Source organism: Quercus lobata, chromosome 10 (assembly GCF_001633185.2).
Source record: "Quercus lobata isolate SW786 chromosome 10, ValleyOak3.0 Primary Assembly, whole genome shotgun sequence".
Classification (NCBI taxonomy): domain Eukaryota; kingdom Viridiplantae; phylum Streptophyta; class Magnoliopsida; order Fagales; family Fagaceae; genus Quercus; species Quercus lobata.
In genome coordinates this window covers 31,284,111-31,299,218 of record NC_044913.1, presented here as the reverse complement: position 1 = coordinate 31,299,218, position 15,108 = coordinate 31,284,111, and positions in this window count along the sequence as shown.

Genomic DNA, 15,108 nt, shown 5'->3' with positions numbered 1-15,108 from the left:
ATAGACGTGGACCTGGCCAAAGCTACGGCCATAGCAACCATGAAACCTCTTGCCACAGTAAAGGAGTTGAAGAGTTTCTTGAAGAAGGTCTCATATATTCGAAGACTCATCTCGGGATTGGCATCAATTACTTTTGCTTTCGGCAAATTACTCAAGAAGGGGCAAAACTTTAAGTGGGGAGAAGCACAGCAGACGGCTTTCAAAAGGCTATAGTAGATTATGATAAATCTCTCTACTGTGCAAACAACAATCTGTAAGAAGCCATTGTTGCTCTACCTAGCCACCAACTAGTATGCCATAGGTGCATTGATCACCCAAGAGGATGGAGGTGGCATTGAGTAACCAATTTACTACATCAGTCGTGCTCTAAAAGATACAAAAACTCGTTACCCAAGGGTAAAAAAGGCATGTCTGGCTATCGTGTATACTTCGCAAAGGCTACGCCATTATTTCTTGGCTTACAAAGTGTGGTTGATGACTAAGTCCCACGTGATCAAAGCTTTGTTGTGGCGACCGATTCTCTCTGGCAGAATATTCTAGTGGTTATTACAATTATCATAATACAACCTAAAAGCGGGAATGCCCCAGGCAGTAAAGAGCCAGGCTATAGCAAATTTATTGGCACAGTTTCCAGGAGAAGAGGAATTCCCTCTGGATGACGAGGTCCTAGGGGAAGTAGCCATGGCAAAAGAAGTCAAAGAGCAATGGGTAATGAAATTTGATGGGTCTTCTACCACCCAATCAGGAGGAGTGAGAGTAGTTTTGTATCATGAAGAAGACAAGGCTGTGACACTATCACTCAAATTAGAATTCCCTTATTCAAATAACACAGCAAAATATGAAGTCTATCTAATCAAGCTAGCCACGGCCCTCGAAATGAGAGTCAAGCATTTAAGGGTAGTGGGTAATTGGAACCTAGTGGTCTGCCACACCAAAGGGAGTTTCTCCTTAAAGGAACCCAGCCTAGCCCCGTACAAAGCAATGGCCCAAAAGATGGAGGAAAAATTTTAGACCTTTGAAATAGACCATACTCCAAGGAACGAAAACCGGTTTGCTGATGCATTGGCCGCATTAGGCTCGCAAATAATTTTCGAAAGGGATAGCACCAGGATAGAAGTCAGCAAGAGGAAAGAGGCTATTATTGAGATGTTGAAGGAAAGGTTCCAAGAGGAACAATGTGAAGGAGATTGGCGGATTCTTATAAGAGAGGCCTTGATGAAAGAAGAAGATGCTGCTGAACTAAAAGTGCTAAAAGACTACGCCCTGGTATGAGGATGCCAGGCGGGGTCTTGTCTAGATGCATAGGGCAGGAGGAGGCCCAAAGAAAATTAAAGGAAGTGCATGACAAGACTTGTGGATCCTACGGAATGGTCAACCTTTACTGCAAACTTTAGAAGGCAGATTTCTATTGGCCAAGTATGGGTAAAGACGCAGACCAAGTCCAAACCAATTTGAGACCTACCAGCTTGTAGTAGACAGAGAGGAAAGTTAAGCTGTGTTCGCCAGCGAAGACTGGAGAAGCCCATTCACGCAGTACTTAACAGAAGGTATCCTGCCATAAAAGCACAGTAAAAGATAGAAGCTTAAGAAGTTGGCAACATGTTTTTGCATAACGTAGTCCTTTTCAAGAAAAGGTATGATAGAGATCCCTTAAGGTGTCTGGGTCTCGTGGAAGCAAAAGGGATGATAAAAGAAGTGCACTCAAGAGAGTATGGGAAACACTAGGGAAGAAAAAGCTGTACAGAGGCCTGTTGCAAATGGGTTACTACCGGCCTACCATGAAGAAAGATACAGCAGAATTTGTGAAAAAATGTCACAACTGCCAAGTACAAGCCAACCATATTCACACTCATCCGCAGAACTTACATAGCATGGTCACCCCATGGCCCTTCCACACTTAGGGGGCTTGATTTGGTGGGACCAGTTAACCCACCATCGCGTGGATACATATGAATCCTAGTGGCTACGAAATACTTCACAAAATGGGCAGAGGCAGTGCCATTCCGTAAAGCCACAGGAGGAGTAATAGCAAACTTCATCAAAGAAAATATAATTGTGAGGTTTGGAGTACCGTATAGGATTATCAGTAACAATGGCACACCCTTTGTCAACAGTGATGTAAGGAAGATGCTGGAATTCTACCAAGTCATGCACCATTGTTCACCGCCCTATTACCCTCAAGGAAATGGGCAAGCATAGGTGACAAACAAGACCCTCATAAAGATCATCAGCAAAATGAGCCAAGAGTATACAGGATGATTGGCAATGCATCTGCCAAACACTTTTTGGGCCTATAGAAATTCGCCAAAGTCTGCCACAGGTTTTTCACCTTTTTCCTTGGTCTACGGGATAGAGGTAATAAACCCCGCAAAAGTAATGACTTTGTCTTTGAGAGTTATGCAAATGCGGGAGAAGGAAAAAGAATAGGAGGTCTTTGCGGTAGAAAGGTATGAAGACCTAGAAAGGCTTGATGAAAGAAGGGAAGAGGTTTAGAGCGTAATCGCAGATATAGGCAAAGGATGACTGAAGCCTATGGCAGAATGACTCAAGAGAGAGTATTCGTGGAAGGGAAACTCATGTTAAAAGTAGCAGATTATGTAAGGCGAGGTATGGCAGGACCATCTAAGTTTGCCCCAAAATGGAAGGGACCCTTTGTGATAAGAGAGGCACATCCAAGTGAATATTACCATCTAACCCAGATGGATGGCAAGGACCTAATGGATCTCATCAATAGGAAGTGGTTGAAGCGTTATTATGCTTAAAAAAAAAAGGGTCATGTAGTTATCCCTTTTGTTCAATGAGTTTTATGTTTCTTTTTTTTTTTTTTCCCTTCAAGTGACTATGTCACAAGACAAGATTGTAACATGCTTTTATGAGTATGCAATGAAAAGGTACGTAGTATTATAAAAGCATTCTATGTCATAGCAATAGCAAAAATAGTAACAAAGTGTAGTATCATAGTTAAAAATCCAAACTGTGGTAGAACTTGCCAAATAAGTGCTATAGGAAACATAAAGTGTACCAGATGGGGTAATAAGAGAAGGAAAACAACAAAAAAAGGGGGAACTACATCAGCATTAATGAAGCCCAAAAATAAGGGGCTGATCTCCAAAACAGCTAGATCCACTAATGTTGGAAAGAAGACGCTCACGACGACTCTCCAAGTCAGCCACCTCCTTCCTCAGAGCCTTGATGCGTGTGTCAATGGTATCAACAGCAAGCTAAACCTTCCTCATAAAGAAGGCTCGGACAATATCACGAAGATCATCTAGAATGAACTCCACAGCAAAGTCCACGCTAACAAGCTCCTAAACCGCAGCCCTCCACTGCAAGATCCTCTCAGTGGAGATAGTGTCAACAAAGTTGTGCTCAATTTCATTCATCACACTCCCTAGCAGCTTCAAAAAGTGCTCTCTGGCAGAATGGCTAAGGCGGAATTCTTGCATAAAGTTACCATAGCTACTGTAGACCACCTCCAAATAAGGAACACAATCCTTAGGAACTCTAAAGCCATTGAAGTCTACATAGGAAGGCCCAAAACCCTAGAAGTTTGCAAGATCAAGGTCATTAACCTCAGGTTGATCAGAACGAGCAAAGAAGGCTGCAGCCTCACTCACAAGGTTCGAAACTGTGGCAGAATTATTACCCACCTCAAACTGAGAAGGGGCAAATGGGAAGTGGACCTATCAAGAAAACATGAAGTATGGTGTGAGCTAAGGAGAACGAACTCACAATAAAGAAGTGAAGAAAGATATGAGGGAAAGAAACATACAAGGACCCATAAGAGTAGGCGCTATGGAGATAGCAGGAACTGGTGCTGTGGGAATAGCAGAAACTAGTGTTGAAGGTATGGCAGAAACGGGTGCTACAAGTACAGCAGGAGAAGTGGCTGTAGGCATATTTGTGTCTGCTGCAACCATTGGCTCCTCAAAGATCTCTACAATCAGAGGAATGGACATGCAAAATAAAGGGAGACCACAGCAAAGGGGTGACACAGATACATATGTATAAAAACAAGATAACAAAAAAAGAAATGAGGCAGGAGGAAACTTAACAAGCCCATGAATTTGGCCTCATGCTTAGCACTTTCCTCTTCCTCAAAATCAGAAACCCTCTTCTTCATGGTGGGCTCGTCATCAGGATCCTTAAGAGCAGCCTCAGATCCCTCAGAAGACAAGTTTGCATCAGGTCCGCATGTGGCAAAGCTTGGTATGGAAGAAGGGGTAACCACCAAAGAAGAACCATTCTTCACGGCTTGAGATAGAGCGGCGAAGGGATCATTGGTAAAGATACAAAAGGTGTGGTAGGAGAAGCAACCTCGGTCTAAACAACAGTAGGAGGAATGGCTCCCTCTTAGGGAGTCAGTGTCTCGGCAGGAATGGAAGTAATCTCACTAATCTCCTCCATATAATTACCCTTACCTATGGGTACTAGCTCAGTGGAAGGGATAGAAGGCTCGGTAGGAACTCCTTGTGCAGTAACAGGAGGGGCAAGAGTTGCAGCCTCAAACACCACAGCAGCCCCATCAAAGAAACCTTCTATGGGTGTGCCTATGGAGGCAGAAAGCTCCTTAGCCATGGGTTGGTATACAAAGATAGGCTCGGGCTCATCTTGGAAGAAAAAAAGAAAAAAAAAGAAAGAGAAACAAAGGAATCCGTAACAAGCGATGATGCTGAAAGGGAGATGAGACAACCAACGGCATATGGGAGAGGAAATATGGGCAAAAGAGAAGAAAAGGAAGGAAGAAAGGAATGAGACATACCTCAAACTCAGGCTCATCAAGTAATATGGGACAGGTGGCAGATACATCCTCATTATGCTTGAACTGCAAAAGAAAAGAAAGTATAAGAGAAAGATGAAGAAATGAGTCAAAAAGTGTATAAGGGTTAGCCGCAGGAAAGTCTTATTAAAAAAAAAAAAACATAAAAGAAGACAGAGTAAAGTTAGAGATAACATACCTTCCGCTCAATGGTGGATGACACAAGAGGAGGAAAGGTCTTTCTCTTACGGCCTCATGTCCTATTGGAAGAAGGAGCATTCGTAGATAGCTACGGAGCAGTGAACTTAGACATGCTGGTAGTGGGGCATACGCTAGAACAGGTACAGGCAGAAGGAGGAGGAGAGCCCTCTAAAACTATATTGCCTATGGAAAGGAGGCCACTCTCAAAAGGTACAACGTCTGAGCAAGTCTTAAAAGGATCATCACCCTTTTTTGCGGACTTAGGCTTGGCAGAACTTTTCTTACCTGGCACGGGAATGTTTATCACCTTTACCTTCTTCTCCCAACCTGCGGGATAGTCACTGATGTGCCATAACCATCCTCTATCCTCCTCAACCCACTCAAAAATCGCAGACCGATTCTGCTTCCTAGCATATGCCAACATAGATTTAGAGGGTAGAAGCAGCCAAGGGTTAGCTGAAATGATCGCACTAAGCTCGTCAGGAGGAATAAGAGAAAAACCATAGCTACCCATCAATTCTTGCTCAAATGAAGTCATCACAGCCTGCCAGTATTCGTGCATAGCAGGAGTACAAATTCCTTCTCTCTGTGAGCTTGGAATAGTAACCATAGTGAAACGTTTGCTCCAGAAGTCAAAGGCAACATGTCGCAAGAATGGTCGAACAGAAGTAGGAGACTCCATAAGAGAAGAAAGATCATTAGGAATATCTTAACTAAGCCCGAATTGTCTTCTCACCCTGTTGGTAGGATAGTGTACAAACCTAATGCCCTCATCAGTTAGATAAGGCAACCACCCAGTATTGGTGGCTGCCAAGTAAGTAATCCCTCTCTCCTAGAAACCGGTCAATGGGGTGGTGGTACTGGCAGTGTCAATAAATGGACCTATAACAGAATCTGCACATGTGTAACCTATACCTAAGTTCCTGTAAGCTTTCCAAGAAAACCCAACTCCTTTATCAAAGAACTCAATAGCAGAATGATCAATTGGCTTTAAACCAACCCAACAAAAAGCCAATGGAAAGTCAAACTCAAATCTACCACAAAAATCGATAATTACTCTTGGGCACGACTAATACTTCTCCTTGGCAAAACGAATGGGCCTACACTTCGCCAAGTGCTTGGCACAACGCTCATACAACAAATGCTGCAAAATAGTACAAAAGAAGTGACTATGTGGCAAGAGCTTGCCTGATTCTCATCGCTCCACAGAATGTCTAACTAAACATACAAATGTCCCAAGAACATAGGAGCCTATGGCAGACTTATCTCGGCAAATATCTTAATAGCTAATCGAAAATATAAAGGCTTCACAGCATAGTGGGGATGAGAGCCAAAGATAAACTTACAAAGCCAAAACGTGATGAAGGCTGCACGGCGAGCAGCATTAGAGATCTTGGAAAAGGAACCAACCCAAAATGACAACTTCGCACTGCCACTCATCTTTTTCTTCAACTTGGCCTCCACGGCCTCTTCTTCCGGGGAAAGCTCTAAAGCACCAGGATTAACATCACTAAGGATAGGCAAAAGTAACTGAATTGCTACATCTTCCAAAGTCACGGTGATCTCATCGCAGGAGAAGAAGAAAGTGTGAGTGGTGGTACACCACCGGCAGAACAAATGGCAGAGGTTGAAAAGGTCCCTATAGTTAGATAAATAGCGGGATGAAACAATAGCCTTCAATACATCGGCCTGCTATAGCAGCCCCATGAAGCCCATTCGGATAACTCCCTATCCACCCATTCCTTCCAACCCAAAGCGGTGCCCGATCCAAATTCTAATTGAATGGGCACAGGGAGTGAAGTGCCTTGGTAGATGATGAGGTCGAGGATTGAGGAAGCCAACAGAGCCCAAGAAACGTTTGTATTGCAAAGGCAAAGAGCAAGCCACACAAGACCTGGCGGAGACTGCGTGTAATCACTGGGAACTTTTGAGAAATGGGTATGGATATTGTACCAAGGATCTATAAGAGGAGCGTTTTCACTATCAAGGGCACGCTGCGCTTCCTTCTCATCGGAATGGTTCGATTTGGAATACACGGCCTTTTCGCCTACATCACGTGCGACAGGAGGATCAGAGAGAATCTCTTTTCCCTTACAACGAGAAGAACTTTGGCATTTTTTCAGCATCATGGTGCAGTGGTTGATTGGAGTAAACGAATGAGAGTGTTTAAGAAGGAGAACACAGTGAAGAAAGGGAAACAGAGAAAGTGTTTGTATTAGAAAGGGAGAAGATGTTTGTGTTTGGAGTATGAAGGGATTTTCTCTTAAATGCCAACGTCATTAATACCGGAACAAAAGGATACGATGGGTCAGCCATCAGATGAGGGATGAAATTAATGAAGCGATGGCTACATTTCATAATAACTGCTAAACTGGGAAATTTGAAGAGACAACATTGTTCATGGCAAGAAAAATATATACATATGTATAAGTGTAATGGGCCTTTTTGGTTAAATCGAGTTGGGCTGCCTCCTACAGTACTGGGCCCAAATATTCTGAGTAAGGGAGTTGAGACTGGTCCAATTGCAACTTAATTTGGTCCGGCTTGTTCACAAACTATGCCTTGTCCGTCAGGAGCACACTTACGACAGGCAGAACTGTTTCAGATGAGTTGTGGCAGGCAGATATGATAATAATAAGATAAAAGAAAGTACTTTAACTTCTTTATTAAAGTAAATAGATAGTCCCTATTTAAGAAATGATAATCATAGTTTAACAACAATAATTTTATAAGAAAAGTAAGGAAACAAGTGGGTAGTATATGGGTTGATTGAAAAAGGAAAGAAATCAAATTAAATCTGATCTGTAGGACCAAAACTAGAGAGGGAAAAACGCCTCTTCTCAAAGTGAATAATCTCTCAGGGAGATCCTGCCGTGGAAATTAATCACTTTGAAGGAAGCAAACCTGAATGGTTGGTGCACAAGAGAACCCTTTGTTTCCGGTCGAGAGCAGGACTTTGAAAGGGAGAGAAGGAATCAACCTATTGGTGCATGCTTGCCGCTCTAACTATCTATCTTTTTCTTTCCTTCTCTTCTAATGTTCCCTTTTCTTATCTTTTTTCTTTCTACTTCTTTTCTTTAATACTTCTTTTCTATTTCCTGGTTTTCAAATTTCTAATACCGTGGTGCCTCTCTTCTCCCCCTGTACATGGCAAGGACCTCTATTTATAATGCTTGTCATGACCAGATTTTACTATTTTAGCCCTTAACCACCTTTTTCTAGTCTAGGTGTACTTGCCGACTACCATTGGTCCGTCTATGTGCCACTCCCTATCACCAGAAAAAAGAAAACTATTTTGTTTGTTTGTTTGCCGTGACATCCTTTCCTGCAATGGTGTGGGAGCCTTCTCTTTCTCTATCCCTCATGGCATGCACCTAGCGGTTCCAACTTAGCTTTGATTCTTTTGGGTGGTATGTCATCCCAGCAGGACACTTCTCCCAAAAGAGTCTAAGTAGGAACCTCAAAATAGGTTTTTCCCTTCACCCCACTGCCAAACCATGCCCTCTTACCTCTAACCCATGACCTTACCGTGTCCTGTATTTCCTGCAATGGTGTGGGAGCCTTCTCTTTCTCTATCCCTCATGGCATGCACCTAGCGGTTCCAACTTAGCTTTGATTCTTTTGGGTGGTATGTCATCCCAGCAGGACACTTCTCCCAAAAGAGTCTAAGTAGGAACCTCAAAATAGGTTTTTCCCTTCACCCCACTGCCAAACCATGCCCTCTTACCTCTAACCCATGACCTTACCGTGTCCTGTATTTCCTGCAATGGTGTGGGAGCCTTCTCTTTCTCTATCCCTCATGGCATGCACCTAGCGGTTCCAACTTAGCTTTGATTCTTTTGGGTGGTATGTCATCCCAGCAGGACACTTCTCCCAAAAGAGTCTAAGTAGGAACCTCAAAATAGGTTTTTCCCTTCACCCCACTGCCAAACCATGCCCTCTTACCTCTAACCCATGACCTTACCGTGTCCTGTATTTGCTGGGTACAGGCTGGTGAGGTCTGGGTCTTGAATTGCCTCTTTTCCATGTATGTCTAAAATCTGCCTGCTGCTCATGCATTTGCCGTGGTTAGCCTGCACAGTCTGCCGTCCATTTTTGACTATTTCATGATTCCTCATTCCTTTATGGCTTGCCATATTTAGGGGCTAGGCCTTGCTTGACGGTGGGCTTTGCTTTTCTTCAGCCCACTATTTTTCCTGCTACCATCTCCTTCCATATCACTCTATCATTCTTGCTGCGAAGTAGTTTGCCTCAATCTTGCTGGGCCTCTTTGGGCTTGCCATTTATTTTTCTCCCAATGGCCTAACACGGCCACTGGTTCTTTTATTACATCATTGGCGGACTCCTATGTCCCATTTGTTTTCCTTTAGGCGTCCCGGGCCCGTTTGCTTACCTTGGGCTTCCTCGGTCCTTTTCTTAACTTTGCACTCCCATGGGCTTTTACTGAATTTTTTGGGCTTCCCCGGCCCAATTACATTATCCCTCATCCTTGGGGTTCATGGGCTTACCATCAACCCCTTACTTTCTTTACTTTCATTACTTTAGATCTGCTGTGGCCCATTCTCACTTTTCCACATCATATACTGCCCGTAGTTTGCTTTTTCTCTCTTTTTGGACTCCTTTAAGCCCATTTACCTCCTCAAGGCCCATCTGTTATCTCATGGGTCTGTAATCCATTATTTCTGCTACTTGGGCTTAATGGATTTTCTATCCATTTACCAACTCTTTTTTGTCTGTGTTGCTAGGCCTCTCCCTTCCACTTGGGCTTTCGAAATGGCCATCAACAATAAGTTATGGTCCACTATTCAAAAAGGTCCGTGAAGGAAAAAAAGAAGGAAAGATAGAAAAGAAAGGAAAATCTTTTATTCACATATGAATCGCAGGAATGCTTCATATGCTCAAGGGGCTAAATGCTTATGCTTATTTTAGGAAGCCCAGTAGAAAGAAGAAGCCCAGCAACATGGGCAGAAAAGAGTTAGTAAGTGGAGAGAAAAATCATTAAGCCCAAGTGATAGGAATAATGGATCACAGGCCCATGAAATAAACAAAAGGGCCTTGAGAAAGCAAATGGGCCTAAAGGAGTCCAGAGAGAGGGAGAAGTAGCAAACCCATGGATAGTATGTGATATAAAAAAGTGAGAATGGGCCACAGTAAGCCTGAAGTAATGCAAGCAAAGAAAGTAAGGGGTTGACGGCAAGCCCATGAGCCCCAAGGATGAAAGATAAGGTAGTTGGGTCAAGGAAGCTCGAAGGAGTTAGTAAAAGCCCATGGGAACGCAGAGTTAGGAAAAGGGCCAAGGAAGCCCAAGGAAAGCAAATGGGTCAAGGATCCCCAGAAGGAAATAAATGGGACAAAAGAGCCCACAAGCAATGTAATACGAAGCCCAAATGACCATATTGAGTCATTGAGAGAAGAATAAGCAACAAGCCCAAAAAGGCCCAACAGGCTAGGATCAAATAACATCATAATAGAAATGGTAGAATGGAACGACAGGAAATAGTAGCAAAACTGCAAAAAGGAGCAAAAGGGTAGGCTAAAGAAAGAAAAGCCCTCAATCAAGCAAAGCCCGGCCCTTAAAGGGAGTGGGCCATAAAGAATGAGGAATCAAAAGGTAGCTTACACCATAAGAAGTCAAGGATGGGTGATAGAATGTGTAAATGAGCCTCCAGACTACGGCAAACGCAACAGGCAAGTTTTGGACACATGCAGAAGTTGAGCACACACAAGGCCCAGACTTCACCAGCCTGTACCTAGTCAATACAAGAGGTGGTGGGTCATAAGTCAGAGGTAAGAGGGTATAGTCTGGCGGTGGGGAGAGGGGAAAACCTATTCTAGGGTTCTTGCTCATGCTTTTTTGAGGGAAATGTCCTGTTGGGATGACATACCGCCTAAAAGAAGCAAGGATGAGTTGGAAACACTAGATGCATGCCAAGAGAGATGGAGAAAGAGAGAGAGCACCTACACCATAGCAAGTAAGAGTGCCACGGCAAATAAAAGAATAAAATAGTCTTCTTTGTCTGGTGATGAGGAGTGGCATGGTCAGTACAGGTAAGTGGTGCTGACTGAGCGGCTAACAAACCAGTGGTGGTTGGCAAGGACACCCAAAATAGACAAAGGTAGTTAAAGGCTAAAATAGTAAAAGCCAGTCACGGCAGACATTATATAAGGGACCCTTGCCATGCACAGCAGGGGGAGAATCACAGTAATAGTAACCTCTAGGAAAAAATCACAACACGGAAACAAATACTGAGAAAAGAAGAGAAAAAGAAAGAGAAAAGGAAAATTAGAATTAAGGAAAGAAAATAGAGAGATAGAATGGTAGGCATGCACCAATAGGTTGATCCCCTATCTCCCTCTAAAAGTCCTGCTCTTTGCCAAAAGCAAGGGATTCTTCTAGGCACAAGCTATTTAGGTCTGCTTTCCTTAAAGTGATTAATTTCTACGGCAGGATTTTTCCTAGGAGATTATTCGCATTAAGGAAAACGGTTTCCCTCCTTGGTCTTGGTCCTGTGACATAACTTGGCATAACAGATTGATCTTTTTCTTTCTTTTGCTAACTCATGCATTACCTATTTATTTCCACCATTTTCTTTAGAAGGCTTTTCTTATCATTGTGATTATCATTCTAATTGGGGATTATTTATTCACTTTGTCTAAAGGCAAAAGTACTTTCTTTTATTATTATTATCATGTCTGCTTGCCATGACTCATTCGAAGTAGCTTCGCCTGCCATGGGCATATGAACAAAGTTCCTAGCAAACAAGGCTCGTAGTTTGTACACAAAGCAGACCAAAGTGAGGTGCAGTTGGACCGGTCTTAATTCCCTTACTTAGAACATTTGGGCCTAGTATAGTAGGAGGGAGCCCAGCCTAGCATTGTAAAAAAGGCCTACCATAAGTTACAAGCATTACCATTTCTTCTCCGTGGAAATACTTGGTGTAGAACATGTCTACCATATCATCCCACTTTCCAATTGATCCAAGCTTCAAGCCAGTGTACCAGGTGTATGCTCGGTCACATAAGGACTTCGAGAACTCTCAGAGGCAAAGGTCCTCGTCTGCTACGTAGGGACCAAGAGTGTTAATAAACTTACTTATGTGCTCAACAGCACTACCCCTTCTGCCATCATACTGTGTGAAGATTCGCAACTTATATCTCTCGAGATACGGCTTGCTAAGTATCCTCAGTGGATAGGGAGGTTTCTGTGCATAAAACCTTTCTTTGGGTGCCTTGGCCCTTTCTTGCTCTAACAATGCTGCGACGTCAGCCATCATGACGGAATATTGCTTTGTGTTTTGCGGGCCACTGCCCATAGGGGTTTCTTCCTTGTCTACTACATGCTCGAATTAATGTTGGCTTCCCTTTTTTCCTTATTTGTATCTGCCTTTAGCTGGCGCATTGCTCTATTAGTTGTTGTTGGGAATGTTGTGCGAACTGCAAAACTTTAATAAGGAAGTTAGTATTGTCGATAGGGTTCCTTTGTTGCTGCTATGGCCCAACCCTCGCTCAATTAACACTCTCTGCTTGGTTAGGCTAGTGTGGCGTGGCTGGCCTTGATTTTTTTCTGCAATGGCACAGTACTCATATTTCACATCGTCTTCAATCTTGGGGGCATAACTTGCAAGGTATCTATTTGCTTTCCCTATCTTTTCCCAACTCCCAAGTGAAGTCGTCAATTTAAATGTGGTAGGCCTTTTGTGTTGTTGGGCTTGGGTCTCTCCTGCTACACTGTGGCCTGTAGATCTGAGGTAAGAAAGTTGGGACTGGTCTAAATGAAACTCACTTTAGGCCAGTTTGTGCACAAATTGAGCCATCCCAATATAGATGCGTCTTGGTTGAGACATTGAGTGTATGGCATGTCCATAGTAGAAACAACTGTTACAGATGTTATAGCAGGAATACAATATGAAAAAATAATTAAAATACTAAACAAATAACATTAACACTTAAATAAGGGGAAATGGCTTGATAAAGTTATGGCGAGATAATACAACAGTAAAATAATGCTACAACAGATAGTTTAATAACTGTAAACTATTCTACCATAAAAGTAAGCTTAGCTTCTCAACATATGGAAAACCAAGAAGGGAATCGATCCCCAAGGTGAGTAACCTTAAAGAAGCCTTATGTCATAAAAGTTATGCACTTTGGAAGAATGACCTACATGGTTTAAGCTTTAATTCTCAATCTCCCAAAGAGTGGGTCTGTTGAGAGGAAGAGAAATAAGTAGTCTATTGATGCATGTCTCTATTCCTACCACTCATGTTTCTCTAATTTTTTGTATTTTCTTTTCTCTTTCTTTTCTTTTCTTTTGTTCTACCATTTCTCATTTTTTTTGTTCCTTTCCTTCCCCCTTTTTATTGTTCACAACCATTGTTCTTTATACTATTTGCTAAGGTAGGATTTACCACTTTTACCCTTTAATTGCTTTTAGCTCCTTATGGGCATCCTTCCGAGACTGCCTATTGGCCTATCGGTTGTTAAACCATTACCGTTGCTCTAAACGTGTTGGTTGCACCACTCCCCATTCCGAAACAAAATTACTTGTCTTGTTTTCTTACCTTTCTCTGTTTTTCACTACTCTTAACTGGATAAGGATTAAGTCTCTCCATTACCTACCTCTATGGCATACATCAGGTGGTCCTAACCCATTTTACCTCTTTTGGGTGAGATGCCATCCCAGCAAGGCATCCCTCCCTAAAGAAGTTTGAGCAGGAACCCCAAAATAGACTTCCTCTTTCTCCCCATAGCTAGACAACACCCTCTGAATCCCTTGACCTATGGCCCACCTCCCATGTATTGGTTGGGTACAAATAGGTGGTACCTTAGCCCTTTGTGCATGCTCCATTTCGTCTGAATTTGTTTCTTTCTAGCCTTCACACCATTTCTGCTGCCTCTGTGTTTGTTTGATTCTGCTGTATGTTTTGGTTGGTGTTTATCTCTTATGGCATGAAGGATATGTGGGTTTTGGGGCTCATGTTCCCTACCTTTCATCCCTTCCTTGGACTAGATATTGCTTGGGTGAAGGCCCTTACCTTCCTGCTGAGCCCATGTTCTTTTCTTTCCTATGTCCATGGGCCTATTAGCTATGGATCCTGCCATACCACTTCATCATGCTTGCTATAGCATTACCTCTCTTTTGTATTTCTTGTTACATGTGGGCTTATGGGCTAATGCTCTTGCCGTGTTAGCCCACTTTCCACATCTTTACCTCTTTTGGGTTTTATTGGCCAACATTCTTGCTGTGCCTGCCCATTTCATTCCTCGGGTTTCCTCGGCCCATTTACTTCTTCTTTACCTCTTTTACTCCAATGGGCTTCTACCTAGATCCTTTGGGCTTCTAGCTAGGTCATTTGTGCTTCCTCGACCTAATTACCACATCCTTACCTCTTATTACTTTTCGGACTTATTGACCTTTAAGACAACCCAATGAATTTACTAATTCATTTCTTGGGCTTCCCTGGCCCATTTACTTCCTCTTTACCTCTTATTATTCCCATGAGCTTACTATCTCATTCCTTGGGTTTCCTCGGCTCATTTACTCCCTTTTTACCTCTTTTGATTCTTATGGGCCTGTTGGCCATCAATTCTGTCATTTTAGCCTGCTGGGCTTGCTTCCTTATTCTCTTACTATTTTCCCTTTCCCACTTTTTCTATATTGTTGGATTAACTAAGAATTCCATTTAAAAAAAATTATAAAAAGAATTCCTTAAAAAAATTATTAAAATTAAAAACATAGGGATAATAAAAGTGGCACTCATCCAACAATGTGTTGTAGGGAAAAAAAAAGTGAAAAAATATTTTTGTCCTTACGTTTTGGGTCAACTACCAGTTTGGTCTTCACTTTTTGAGAACTCCTATTTTGGTCCCTAAAATTTTGAATTTTTTTTTCAATATCGTCCTTACCGTCACTAAAAAAAATACTAACAGAAATAATAAATGTTGACGTGGCCATTAAAAAATTATTTTGCATTTAAAAAATGTCATGTCAAGCATCTAAATTAAAAATAAAATAATTTAATTTCTCAATTTTAATTTAAATTGAAAAAAAAAAAACTTTTTTAGTTATAAAGATAGAGAAAAACAATTTGTAGTAACTTTTTCAACTTTTCTTGAACTTTCTTGGCAACCAAACACAACATCACAAA